We start from the raw sequence: 13,324 nt of genomic DNA on the forward strand, positions 1-13,324 counted from the left end.
ATAACAAGTAAGATCAAATAATAACAAAAGATGGGCATGTAGGTCTCATATTTCAGGGACATTTGTGGAAGGAAGAGTGTTAGGAACATTATAGAAATAGAAAAATGGGGTACAGTTATCTGAATAAGAAATCCTATTTTTGAAATAAACATCAGACCTGGATCATATGTGTATAGCAAAGGCATTTTCTATTTCCCTTGCTCATGGCCACGAAGGATCAAAATTTCAGTTTCCTGGTATCCACAAGGAAAGTAAGAAAATAATATATATAGTTTGATCTCTCCTCCGTTGTGAAAAAGGCAACTAGATGGCACAATGGTTAGAGGGCTGGGTCTGGAATCGGGAAGATTCATTTTCCTGCTTCAAATCTGTCCTAAGGCACTTACTAGCAAGTGTGACTTTCTTGAGTTTCTTAACTCTATTTGTCTCAGTTTCTTCATTTATAAAATTATCAGAAGGAGAAAATGGCAAACCATTCTAGTATCTTTGTCAAGAAAATCCCAAAATGGGGTCACAAAGAGTTAGACACCAGTGAAAACAACTAAAAAACAATATAAATGCCAGAAAAGTAACTTTCACTATATTTTTCAAAGACAGAGAGACAGAGATGGAGATAGAGAAAGTTGGTTATGAATAAAATAGAAAAAAAGATGGAAAATTCAATTGATTTTAAAGTTAATCAGGTAAACTCTAGTCACATTCTATTTCATTTAAGCAGTAAGATTATTCCTTTGGGTTGCCTCTCAAGTCTTATTCCAGAATCTTGGCTCTGTTTTAAATAGCTAATCTAATTTTAGTTCATCTAATAGTTTAGTTTTAAACAAAAGGATAGCAATCTCATTGACTGTAGGCTATATTTTGCATCAGGAAATGACTAAAATTAAGTTTCAAATTATTTAGTCTCATTATTTAACTTCAACTGCTAAATAATAAGTGAAATAATCACATCCAGTAGAACAAGAATCTGATAATATTTAATCCATTAATAATTATAAAGGATTTCATGGGAACTGATAAAAGATGTTGTTCAAGGACACAGGATCATTCACAGAACATTTAGCAGAGATATAAAAAATACAAAAATTTTGAAAAGTAAGTTGCATTCCTGGATGCTGCTTTTGGAAACAAGGAAAGATAGGCAATTATAGTTATTCAATACCAGACACATTTTGTATTTCAGTTTTTAAAAAATAATTACCTTTTCTCCAGGGCAAAACAATAGATTTATAGAACTGAAGTTTCATACAGCCACGTTGTGTAAAGTATCTCTTTTTACCTTCTCTGTTATAAGACCTCAGGTATATAGAGAAGTAGGTAATATCATATGGGAAAAAGAAACAAACAAAACTGATTAGAAGATATTCTTGGTAACTCATTAATATAGTGCCATATGCAAGGCCCTATTGCTTACTTTATGATGCAAATAAGCATTTCATCTCTAAGTGCTTTACTATAATGACACACCCCAAAATGCTAGTAATTAGGATAATTACTTTTGCCAAAGAACTGAACATATGCAAGATTGTGGCAGAGTGTGTTTATAATTATTCACATCAAGGGAAAGTCAGTGTTTGAGTTCAGTTGAGCATTGTGAGAGACAGCACCCTGGTGAGATTAGACATCAGTTTGGATTCTTCTTTTTGAGGTCTTCTGTGCCCCAGTTGGTATAGGAAGGATCCCCCATTGTTGTTGTTTCTTCTTGCCTTGAGGAAAGCTGCCCACCCCACACCCCCATAAACCCCCTCTGTGAGTCCTTCCATCACTGCAGTGAACCATCTGGACAAAGAAGGCAGGATAAAATTCCCATTGGAAGTTGTTAGTGCTGTCCCATAGTTGGCTTCCAGATCTCCAGAGATTCAGTCTCTTCACTGACTTTTTCCCCAATGGGAAGCTGATTGCATCATCTCCACCATGCTGTCACTTTCTGCCACTTAAATAAATTTCATGGAAATGAAAAATCTGCAAAATACATTCGGAGGTGATTCCTTCCTAGTTGAGTCTGGTATGGGCCATGTATATATATTATAGCAATATTTTTAAAACTCTTGCCATTCTCTGGAAAAGAAAGAAGTTAGAGTTCATTATTATCCCATGAAAAATATTGATAATGGTTTCTACCAAAGAATTCAGATAAAAAGCCTATTATAACATTACAATGAATAAATAGGATCATCTAGTCTATCTAGTCTATTTGTAAGATTTTTACAATATCTCCAACAAGAGATTATGCTGCTTCACTTGGAAACCTTTGGTGATACAGGAACTCACTACCTTCTGAGTTTATTACATTTTCCCTTTTGGAATGCTCTAATTATAAAGAAGTATTCATTATAGAGACAGATCTTCAATCAATTCTCATTGATTGAATCTAATTCTTCACTTAGGGGTCAATGAAAGGGGACAATCCCCCTGAAAATCATGAGAATAGTTTGAAGGACCAGCTTTTTATTACCCAGATATCTTTGATTGAAAAATGAAATTGCCCCTTTAAAGGGAAAATACTTTCACTGGTCCTAAAATCTGACAGAGATCCGAATACAAAATTTCAGAAAAGGAGAAGCTCCAATCTATAAACCCAAAGGAATGCCTACTACATCTCTAAGTGATACTAATGTCTTCTTGAAGACTGAAAAAACTACTTTCTAACAAGCCTGTTCTACTCTTGGGTAGCTCTAATAATTACAATAAACCTAAATTTACTTTCTTAAGATTTCCTCTCTCCCCACCCATTGCTCCTAGTTTTTGTTGTTGTTGTTGTTTGTTTTGTTTTGTTTTGTTTTGTTTTAATTCAGGTGCCAAATAAACTAAGTCTAATCACTCTGTTATGTGACAGTCTTTTAATTACTGGAAGACAGTAACATGTATCCCTGAGTCTTCAGTCCTGTCAACTATTTTTCATATATCATAGACTGAAAGTCCTTCATCATCTTAGATACATCTCTCTGTGTCTGTCTCTGTCTCTGTCTCTTTCTCTGTCTCTCTCTCTCTCTCTCTCTCTCTCTCTCTCTCTCAACACATACACCTAAATATTGGATCCTAGAATTAAATATGAAATTTCAGAAATGGTCTGACCAAGGCAGAATATAGAAAGTATGGGATAATATCACCGATTTAGTGTTAGAAAGTGAAATTAGTCATTATTTGGTACAAATTCTTCCTTTTTTTAGATGAGAAAACTGAGGCTTAAAAGGCAGAATAAGTTGTTTAGAATCATGTAATTAGCAAATGACAGAGGCAGGATTCAAACCAAGACCTAAATTTTCATTGGCCATTTCACATTAATGGAATGCAATCACTCCACCTGTACCTCAGAGAATGCTTCTTTTCCTTTCAAGACTCAGTTCAATTATGACCCTTCAAGATGATAATTTTCCCCCTACTCCCAATGTTCTCTCTCACTATCTTGAATTTAATTACTTTATATTTATGTGTATTTATTTTCTTTTTATTTATTATGTATATGCTTATATGTGTATTTATGTCAACCCCATCAAAATGCTAGTTCCTTATTGGATGGAGATTATTTCATTCTTTGTATTGATCTCCATCATCTAGCATAGTGCCTTGTACACAGTAAGTACTTAAATGCTTGATTGATTAAGTGAATCTTGATTTCAAATTTTGCACTCTCTCTACTACATCCATGATACTTTTTTCCATGCTGTATAAGATAACCTGAGGAAGAGAGAGGAACAAATATAGGGACTTTAGCATGTGATCTAATTAGTCCAGAAGTATTGCCAGGACTGAAAGACACAAGTCTATTTTCTGCTAAAAAGCCTCTCTCCCTCTATCTCTGTCTCTTTCTCTGTCTGTTTGTCTGTCTGTCTGTCTGTCTCTGTGTGTGTGTGTGTGTGTGTGTGTGTGTGTGTCTGTCTGTCTGTCTCTCTGTCTCTCTGTCTCTCTGTCTCTTTCTTTTCCTCTCTCTCTAACTTGACCGGTTCAGCCTATCATATACAATTTTTATTAAGGCTTAAGAGATAAGGTGGTATGAGGGTTGAAGAGAAAATTGAATGGTATAAATCTTAGAATTTCATAGCCACTCAGAAATAAATTGAAAAAAAGTCACTCATAATAAGTGGTCACCACCTCAAAAGTCCCTGGGAATATTCCATTCAAATGGCCAGAGAGAACACTGTTAATGAAAAGTGGAGTTTGTAATAGAATGAATACAAGAGAACTTTACATTGATTTAAACAGAGGCAAAGTCTGGAAGTGAGCAAAAATCTTGGGAGATTAGTTAGTGTGCACTTTTTAAAACATTGATTTCACCATTCTTAATTTTAGACAAATATTGACTGTTTTTTAATGTTTCAAGGCCCAAGTGAAGATAAAGTACTAAGTGGAAATTGCTTTAGGGAGGAAAGAATGCTTTATCCATTAGGAGGCTGGTGTGATTTAAATAGAACTACAAAGACTGACTTCTACACACACGTAGAGATATGTATGTGCATGTATATGTATGTATGTGTGTGTACATATATATGTGTATATATACATATATATGTATTTACACTCATTATTTCTTGAAATTTAAAAGGATTATAAAATTTCTTCTTTCCTAAATTATAAGCCCCCTAATAGCAGAGACTATGTTTTGTTTTCCCCCATAGTGCCTCAAACATTATAGGCATCTAAAAATTATTTGTTGAATGCATAAAAATGTCTCCAATGTTTTCTTTGTAGGTTTTTTAGAAAAGATTCAGGCTAGCAGAAATGCTACTAAATAAAGGGAATGAAATTGTGATTTATGATAGCAGTAAAGTATCCTTTGAAAAGACTACATCTGTTTATTATTTAATTAGCAGCATGGCAGGGATTTTTTTTTTTTGCTTTGCTTTGTTTTGGGTTTTCTTTTGTGTTTAGGAAATAAAGTTATTTTCTGTCTTGAAATACCTCACACCTCAGTAGTATGTACCTAATATATTGGGCAAAATCAAAGTAACATGTGATGACCCCTGTTTCTCACCCCTAACATCTTCCAATAAGCATAAGAAAGATATTGTAAATTTGTAATTTGGGGCCAAAATTCCAGAAAATATCCTTTTGCTTTTCATGCACTAAAAAAATTAAAATATCTCCATCGTGTCCCTATCTTGACCCACACACACAAAATGAAGGTAAGGTTATATGGGGATTATTTTACCTGTAAAGAGTAAGCACAATTGTAGGGAAAAGAATCTAGAGAGAAAGCTGAAGCCAGTTTTATAATCCTCCAGAGATTAATCGAGTCAGGGAATCAGGTTAGGTCAACCCCTCCTATCTATCAATAAGGAGGTCCAAGCCACCCAATAAAACCAGATTCAGGGATTCTTGCAACACTAGAAAGGAAAAAGTCTACAGAGTAAGGAAGAAAATCTGAGATGAACAGTAAGAATTATGACATCTGAAAGACCAAAAGTTAAAGAGAAAAATACGAAACAAAACCTGGCTCACAAGAAGACAAATCAATAGAGAGGATGACAGAAACAGAAAAAGAATGATTAAATAAGGAAGAGTCCAAAAACACATGAACAAGTAATATGCTATGAAAGAAAATGAAACAAGCCAATACTCAATTCCAGGGTAGAGAATGGGCTATGTTACATTCCTAAAAAACAACAAAAGCCATATAGTTGTCTCAACGGATAGAGAGCAGGGCTCAGAGTCAGGAACAGAATCTTCCTGAATTGAAATCTGGCCTTGAAGACACTTGTGTGTCTGTGTGACCCTAAATAAATCATTTGATTCTATTTGCCTCAGTTTCCCCAAGTATAAAATGAGCTGGAGAAGTAAAAGGCAAACCAAATCCAGTATCTTTGTCAAGAAAACCATAAATGGGATCACAAATGAACAACAAGAACATTCCTAGAAAATGGAAGAAAGTTAAAAAAACATGTTGACATATTGAGCCTATGAGAAATAGAGGTTGCTGCACCACAAAAATTATAAACCTTCACTAGAGATTGATGAAAATACACTTTTCTTCATGTAATTTTTATAACAAAACACTGATTCTGATAATATGAGTTTTTCTAACACAGAAAACATGAAATAGTCCACCAAATGAAGGAGAAAAAAGAGGCAGAGGTATTAATGTTAAAAGATCTACTCTCACAGGAAAAAAGGGAAAAAGGCAATCTACAATCTCTAATCTCCCTTTCCACTCTATGGTTAAATTGCTCCCTGATGAAAACTTCAGGGCCAAATTCCAGGGTCTGATCTGAGCTCAGAACTCCCATTCTGAATGGGCCAACCTGATGCTGCTAGGATGCTCAGGAGTCCACAGACTATATTAGCAAAGGAAGATAGACACTCATTTTGCTAAGGAAATACTGTAAGAGGGAGGGTAACAGCCACATTTCTTTTTTTTTTTCAATTCCATCACACACTTGAGAAGATATTTTAACACTTTCTGGACTGGATTCATGAATTCTTTTATGAATCCTCTCCTCCTTTATAAACTTGCCATATTACAGCTCTCTTTTTTTTTCTATACTGTTTATAGCCACCAATAGACAGAGTTTCACAAAATTGAAAATGAGGTCACTTATACATACATACAAAACTTCTTGAAATCACATGAGTTAAACATGCAAGTGTTAAGGATGACTATACTTATTAAAAAAGAGAAATAGGTACACTCTCCAAAGATTGTGAAACAACAGGAAGAAGGCTATTGCTATGATCCAAAAGGAGATAATGAAGGCTTAAACAAGGATGGAGGAACTGGAATTGAGAAGAGAGCATGGGTGTATGATGTATTGCAGGGTTGAGGAAAATAGGTCTTTACTAGATAGAGAGAATGAAAATGAAAGAATTCAAAATAACCCAATGGTTTTAAATAGGGGAAGTCTGGAGATAATGGCAGTGATCAGAAAGAGGTACCACTTTGGAGGGAAAAAAAATAATCTTAGTTTTGGTTTTGTTGAGTTTGAGCTTCCAAAGGAATGAACAGGTAGATATAAGAAAATTGCAGAATATCAGAGTTAAAAAGGTCACCAGAAATCATCAAATCCTTTTATTTATTTATTTTTTTGCAAAATGTTCTCTTTTGGCAATCTGGTGAAACCTAATGACCCTTCCCTTGAATAACAATTTACAATGCATAAAACAAAACCACAAATTTACAAAGGAAACCAAATGTTAATGAAAAGTAGAGATGTCATTTTTCCTATGCGAATTTCACCATCTGAAATCTATCTAAGGCCTTTTTCATCTGTGAATTCCAGGTTAAGACTCCCTGATTTACTCCCATTATCTTCTAGACAGGTGAATATGAAGCCTCTCAAGCTCAGAAGCAATTTCAGAATTTTGTTGTAAACCACAGATTGCTGTTAGTTGGATCTGTATGATTGAAAAAAGATTGACAAAGAAACAAACAAAAAGGGAAATAGATTGAGTATGACTCTTGAGGAATATCCATATGAAGGTATTGAGAAGAGAACCAAGAATCATCACATGATTCAGCTGAATGTAGAAAAGTGTTCAGAGGTGAGCAAACAGGATGATAAAGGGATTTGAGTATATGTGATATGTGGGTTCATTTAAAGAACTCTGTTTAGTATGGATACTATCAAATTCAGTGAGGATGTGATAGATGCCTTCAAGTATTTGAAGAATTGGAAAATAGAGCTACACAGTGAAATCTATCTTAAAAGCAAAGGATTATATAGAGAAGCAGGCCATATTTCTGACTTACAGAAGGAGCCAAGCATATGAATTAATTTTTTTTAACTTTTTTTCTTTAAAAAGCACCTTCCTAGAATTAAAACAACACTAGATTTTATCAATAGGTAATAGATGGGAAACCATTTTGGATTTAGAGAAGTCAGTGCAGGTTAAAAGAACTTAAATTTGAATTAAACTTTCTTTCTGTTAAAAATCAATAAACTATAAAAGTGGAAAGTGCTACATGAAATCAGCCCAAATGAATCCATTAAATGACTTTGCTTAATTGTTTACAGAGATTGTACTTTGTTGGAAGGGGTAAATATTATAGCTATTTATTAGGAAGTGTATTTGTGAAAAAGAAAAATGATACAATAAAATAATGAATTAATTAAATGCAGCTTAAAAGAAAAGTTAGATGCCAGAATTTCAAATTTTGTAACTAGAACAAAAGATTTCCTATTATGGAAGCAAACTCCTCTCCATCTTCCTTAAAAGGATGTAATATATTACATTATATTATATTATATGTAATATATTACTATAGTAATTATGAGTTTTTGATACCGTTCCCTTGGTAAAAGCATTCTAAAATCACAGAATCACAGCTTGTCAGATTTGGAAGGGAACTCAGTGTTTTTTTAATCTGAACCCATAACTATACTCCCAATTATATCACACCTAACAGTATTCTGAGATGATTTTGCTGATGTCTAAATATTCAAAATCTCAAAGGAAATTGTGGTATAAGGAGGATAATAAAATAATAATGCAAAATTACATAAAATAAATCAAATGCATAGCATGAAATTAAATGGATACTGAAATCTACATGTCCAAATTAATTTTGCAAATTACTAGAGAAAGCAATATGAAATAAGTACTCTGGATTATAAAAAATAAACTCATATTCTTTGGAAGGGGAAGAGGGAAAATAATAAATCGTAGTTTGAAAAACTAAAAAAAAAAAGTGTTTCTACACAACAGTCCTGTGATATAGGTTAAAATTTTTACAGATGTGGAAACTAGGTTTTAGAGAAATTAAATAATTTGTGAACAACTAGCAAATGACTGACCAAGATTAGAATCCAGATTTCTCTGGATTTCAGGTCCAATGCTTTTCTTACTTTGTTATACTGATTTTGTATGTGCTATAGAAACCAAACTTCCAATTTTTGTCACCAAGGAAAATAGCTAAATTTGGTGAAATAAAGCTGGAAATAGCTTCCATATCTTAGATTTGCCAGGGCAGATAAAAATCCCTGTGAAGGAGGAGTCATTCATTAAAATGAATAATGTTGTATTTTAATGGAAAGAAATAGAACAATGGACCAACATATCTGTGAGCTCATAAGTCCTCCAATGATGTAGTTTGAAATTCATCTTTGCCTACCCATATCTGTGTTGCTTCTCCATAAATCCACTGCAAGGAGCAGCAGATCCTTCTAGTTTTGTCATCTCCTGACATTGCACAAATATCAAAGGGAGATAGGGACAGGCCATTAGTTTTTCACTAACTCTTTCTATATAATTAAGCCATTTTTTCCTGATGAAAATTTTTTAATTGAAGCTTTTTATTTTCAAAACATATACAAGGATAAATTTTCACCATTGACCCTTGCAAAACTTTGTGTTCCAATTTTCCCCCCTTCCTCCCACCCCCTCCCTAGATGGCAAGAATTCAATATATGATAAACATGGTAAAATATATTAAAATCTAATATAAGCATACATATTTATACAATTATCTTGCTGCACAAGAAGAATCAGATCAAAAAGGAGAAAATGAAAAAGAAAATAAAATTCAAGCAAACAACAAAAGAAGTGAAAATGCTATGTTGTGTTCCATACTCAGTCCCCACAGTCCTCTCTCTCTGGGTGTAAATGGCTCTCTTCATCACAAGATTATTGGAATTGGCCCAAATCATCTCATTGTTGAAGAGAGCCACGTCCATCAGAATTGATCATTGTATAATCTTGCTGTTGCCATGTACAATGAAATTCTGGTTTCTGCTCATTTTACTTAGCATCAGTTCATGTAAGTCTCTCCGGGTCTCTCTGAAATCATCCTGCTGATTGTTTCTTATGGAACAATAATATTCCATAACATTCATATACCATAACTTATTCTGCCATTCTCCAATTGATGGGCATGCATTCAGTTTCCAGTTTCTGGCCACTACAAAGAGGGCTGCCTCAAACATTCTTGCACATGCAGGTCCCTTGCCCTCCTTTAGGATATAAGTCCAGTAGTAACACTGCTGGATCAAAGGGTATGCACAGTTTTATAATCTTTTAAGCATAGTTCCAAATTGCTCTCCAGAATGGCTGGATCCATTCACAATTTCACCAACAATGCATCAGTGTCCCAGTTGTCCCATATCCTCTCCAACATTCATCATAATCTTTTCTTGTCATTTTAGACAATCTGAGAGATGTGTAGTGGTGTCTCAGAGTTGCCTTAATTTGCATTTCTCTGACCAATAGTGATTTAGAGCACCTTCTCATATGACTAGAAATGTTTTCGATTTCTTCATCTGAAAATAGTTCATATCCTTTACCATTTATCAATTCCTGATAAAATTGTTTACACTTCTTCTTATTCCCTCTTTATAGAATGTAGTCAATTGTTCTTTTCTATGATGTACCTCTCTTCTACTGTTTGGGTGATTCTCAACTTCACTTCTTTAAAGGTTATAGTATTCCATGATTTGCAGGAATCATTTAACACAATCTAAGGAGAATCACTTTGGTATCTATAAGATGGAACAGATTGAGAAGATACTTTAAGAAAAGCGATCTATTAGGAAGCCAGTGCAATATTCCAGGTAAGCAGTAATGAGGAACTGAGGCAGTTGAGAGACAGCTGAACTTCTAGTCAAGGAGATAAGTAGTCAAATACAGCTTCAGACACTTTTTAGCTTTGAGACCTGGGCAAATCACTAAAGCTGTCTCTCAAATTTCCCACCTAAATGAGTATAACAATAGTACCTACCTCTCAGGGTTGTTGTTGGGATCAAATTACATATTTGTAAAGCACTTTTTAAATCTTAAAGTACCATATAATTACTAGTTATTATTAATAATAATAATATTTATGTGAGCAGGGAAAAGAGAATAGATACAAAGTCTATGAAGTTAGAAATAAGAGAATCTGGCAACTGACTGCATATTTGGGGTGAGGAAAAGTGAGGAATTGAGGATAATATTGACATTCCAAAAACTTTGTTCTATAGGCAACTAAGTCAACTTATGCTAATTATCTCATTCTAATGGAAGGCACAATGAAATAATATACAGAGAACTCAACTTGAATTATCTCATAGATTTATCAATGATTATCTCTTGCTACTAGGATACAATGTAATCTAATGAAAATAACACTGAACTTATAAGTCAAGGGATAGTATTTCTAGTTTGAGCCCTACTATTAATTTATTGAGTGACCTTGAGTAAGTGATACTTCCTAGGTGGACTACAATTTATTCATCAGTTTTTAAAGGAGGGGCTTAAAGTATGCTAAATTATTCTCAAGATTCCTTCTAGCTCTAAAAGTTTATAATTAAAGATGGATGGCTTTTTCCTGAAAGCTTAATTTTCCTGTAGACAATGGTCTATCAGAATCATATCAGTGTTCTACTATTCCTTACTTCCTCATTCATCTTAGCTTCAAAACAAAATAATTTAGACTGGCTAAAAGCATCTTGGCCATTGGCATTTTTCCACTTCCAAGTAATGAGTTTTATAGTCTTAAAACTCTTTTGGTGCCAATACATTAACTATACACAGATAGGTTGGTTGCCATGATTTAACCAAATATGGTTAAGATTGGAAAAAAGTAAAAATTTACCTGAATCATTTGAAAGGTGTGTCTTTATCCGTAGGTCTCTTCACATCATTAGAAATCTATTTATACTGACAGTCTGAACCTTTAGCATATAATTCTTCTTGGACAGCAAATTAATTTATACCTATAAAATCAAGCAGATAATAAAGTACAGATCAACCATGTCTAGGATTCAACAAAAAGTATCCATGTGATTTAGATATCATTTAAAAGTTAACACAAAATCAATATTTGACACTTTTAATATATTTAAATTATATGGTTGTAAAATGCATTAAGGATGTAATGGAAGAAAATAAAATTATTCTAAGCCTCCAAATTAAGTATAGTCAGCATCACAGACAACATATCATTTTCACCCTATTTCCTGTACTAAAGTTTTGAAACTTGGTGCGAATAGATTTTGTGTAATTTTTCTATGAGATTTATAATTTAATTCTACTGTGTATAAAGAACAGAATTATGATTAGTTGTCACTTTTGAAGGTTGAAATTGACTGTGGTTTGGCTTGCATTACTAATTCCTCTTCAAGATCCCTTAAATTTTTTAAACTAATTTGGAGAAGACTATTCATGCTTCTTTGAGGAAAAGAGCACATGAACAAAAGAGAATAAGTACAGTTATGGGAAAAATATTTTAGTGTTCTATGAAATATAATTGAGCATGTGGGAAAATATTCAGAATGCATCCAATTAGTAAAGTATAAATCTGTTAGAAGAGAGTGCTACATTTGGATAAATTTCTCATTTTTAAAAAATGTGTATGTATTTCCAGAGGGAAGTCCTCCAAAATCACAGAACCATGGAATTTTAGAATTGAAAATATCCTCAACAGTCACCTAATTCAGGCCATATTCTAAAAAAGAATCTTCCCTAAGTCATGTCTAGCCTCTGCTTGATGACTTCCATTGATGGAATGAGCTATTTTCACTAAAGCTTTGAATACATATTTCATTATGGTGTGAATGTCATCATTCATTCTCAAAAGCTATGATAATAAACTATTATAAAGCTAAAAATGCTTTCAGTACAAGTTTACTAGTAATCTTTGTTTCATCTATGGATGAGTTTAGGTAAGTTAAGAAAGAGATATCAATAGAGGCTTGGTTCCAAAGTAGCACATTGTTGTGGCAAAAAAAAAAAAAAAAAAAAAAAAGGAAGGAAAAAAAAAAGAAAATTAATTAATTAATATATTGTTGTGGTTTCAACAATTCATGAAGATAGTTTCCTGAGGTAAGGAAATATCATTTGCAGATGTAGAGAGAATATCCACCCTGATGAATTCGAGAATACTTAAAATTTTGAAGTATTCAAGGTGGTCATTTGTAAATAATCCTTTAGTCATTGAAAAAAATAGAATTTGATAAGAATGTAGATTTTCTACACATTCCTGAGTATCTTTGAATGTCATTGTTCTGTTAATTGTTTTCCATTTATTCTGTATATAACTCATTTATACATGATTATTTACATGCTATTTTCCCCATTAGACTCTGATCTCCTTTAGAACTATGACTATTTTTGCTTTTCTTTACATCCTATGAACACAGCACCATTCCTGGCACATAGTAGATACTTATAAATACTTATTGATTGGCTGCCTGACATTGCTAAAAGTCTAGTTTAATATTTCTTAAATCAACATCTCTAATGTATCTGATAATTTTTCCAAACACAAAATTTTGTGACCATGTGAGCTGACACTTTGTGACCTAGATATAGGAGTTTAATTATATCTAATCTTTTTTTCTCCATACAATTTAGATATGGAAGAAGCTTTTTAAATCATTTACTTAATGCTAACTGTATGGAATCACTGAGTATACCA

At 33.2% G+C, this 13,324-nt stretch overlaps 1 long non-coding RNA gene across 1 annotated transcript; it reads right to left on the reverse strand.

Annotated features, from left to right (window-relative positions):
• Window positions 1–1,522: 1,522 nt before the first annotated feature.
• LOC127559506 (uncharacterized) lies at window positions 1,523–11,625 on the reverse strand. The gene is made up of 2 exons (XR_007953152.1): window positions 11,501–11,625; window positions 1,523–2,055 (listed from the first exon to the last, which is right to left on the reverse strand). It is a non-coding gene; the product is annotated as an uncharacterized LOC127559506 (long non-coding RNA).
• Between the last annotated feature and the right edge of the window lie 1,699 nt (window positions 11,626–13,324).

This window comes from Antechinus flavipes, chromosome 4 (assembly GCF_016432865.1).
Source record: "Antechinus flavipes isolate AdamAnt ecotype Samford, QLD, Australia chromosome 4, AdamAnt_v2, whole genome shotgun sequence".
In the NCBI taxonomy this organism is placed as follows: Eukaryota; Metazoa; Chordata; class Mammalia; order Dasyuromorphia; family Dasyuridae; genus Antechinus; species Antechinus flavipes.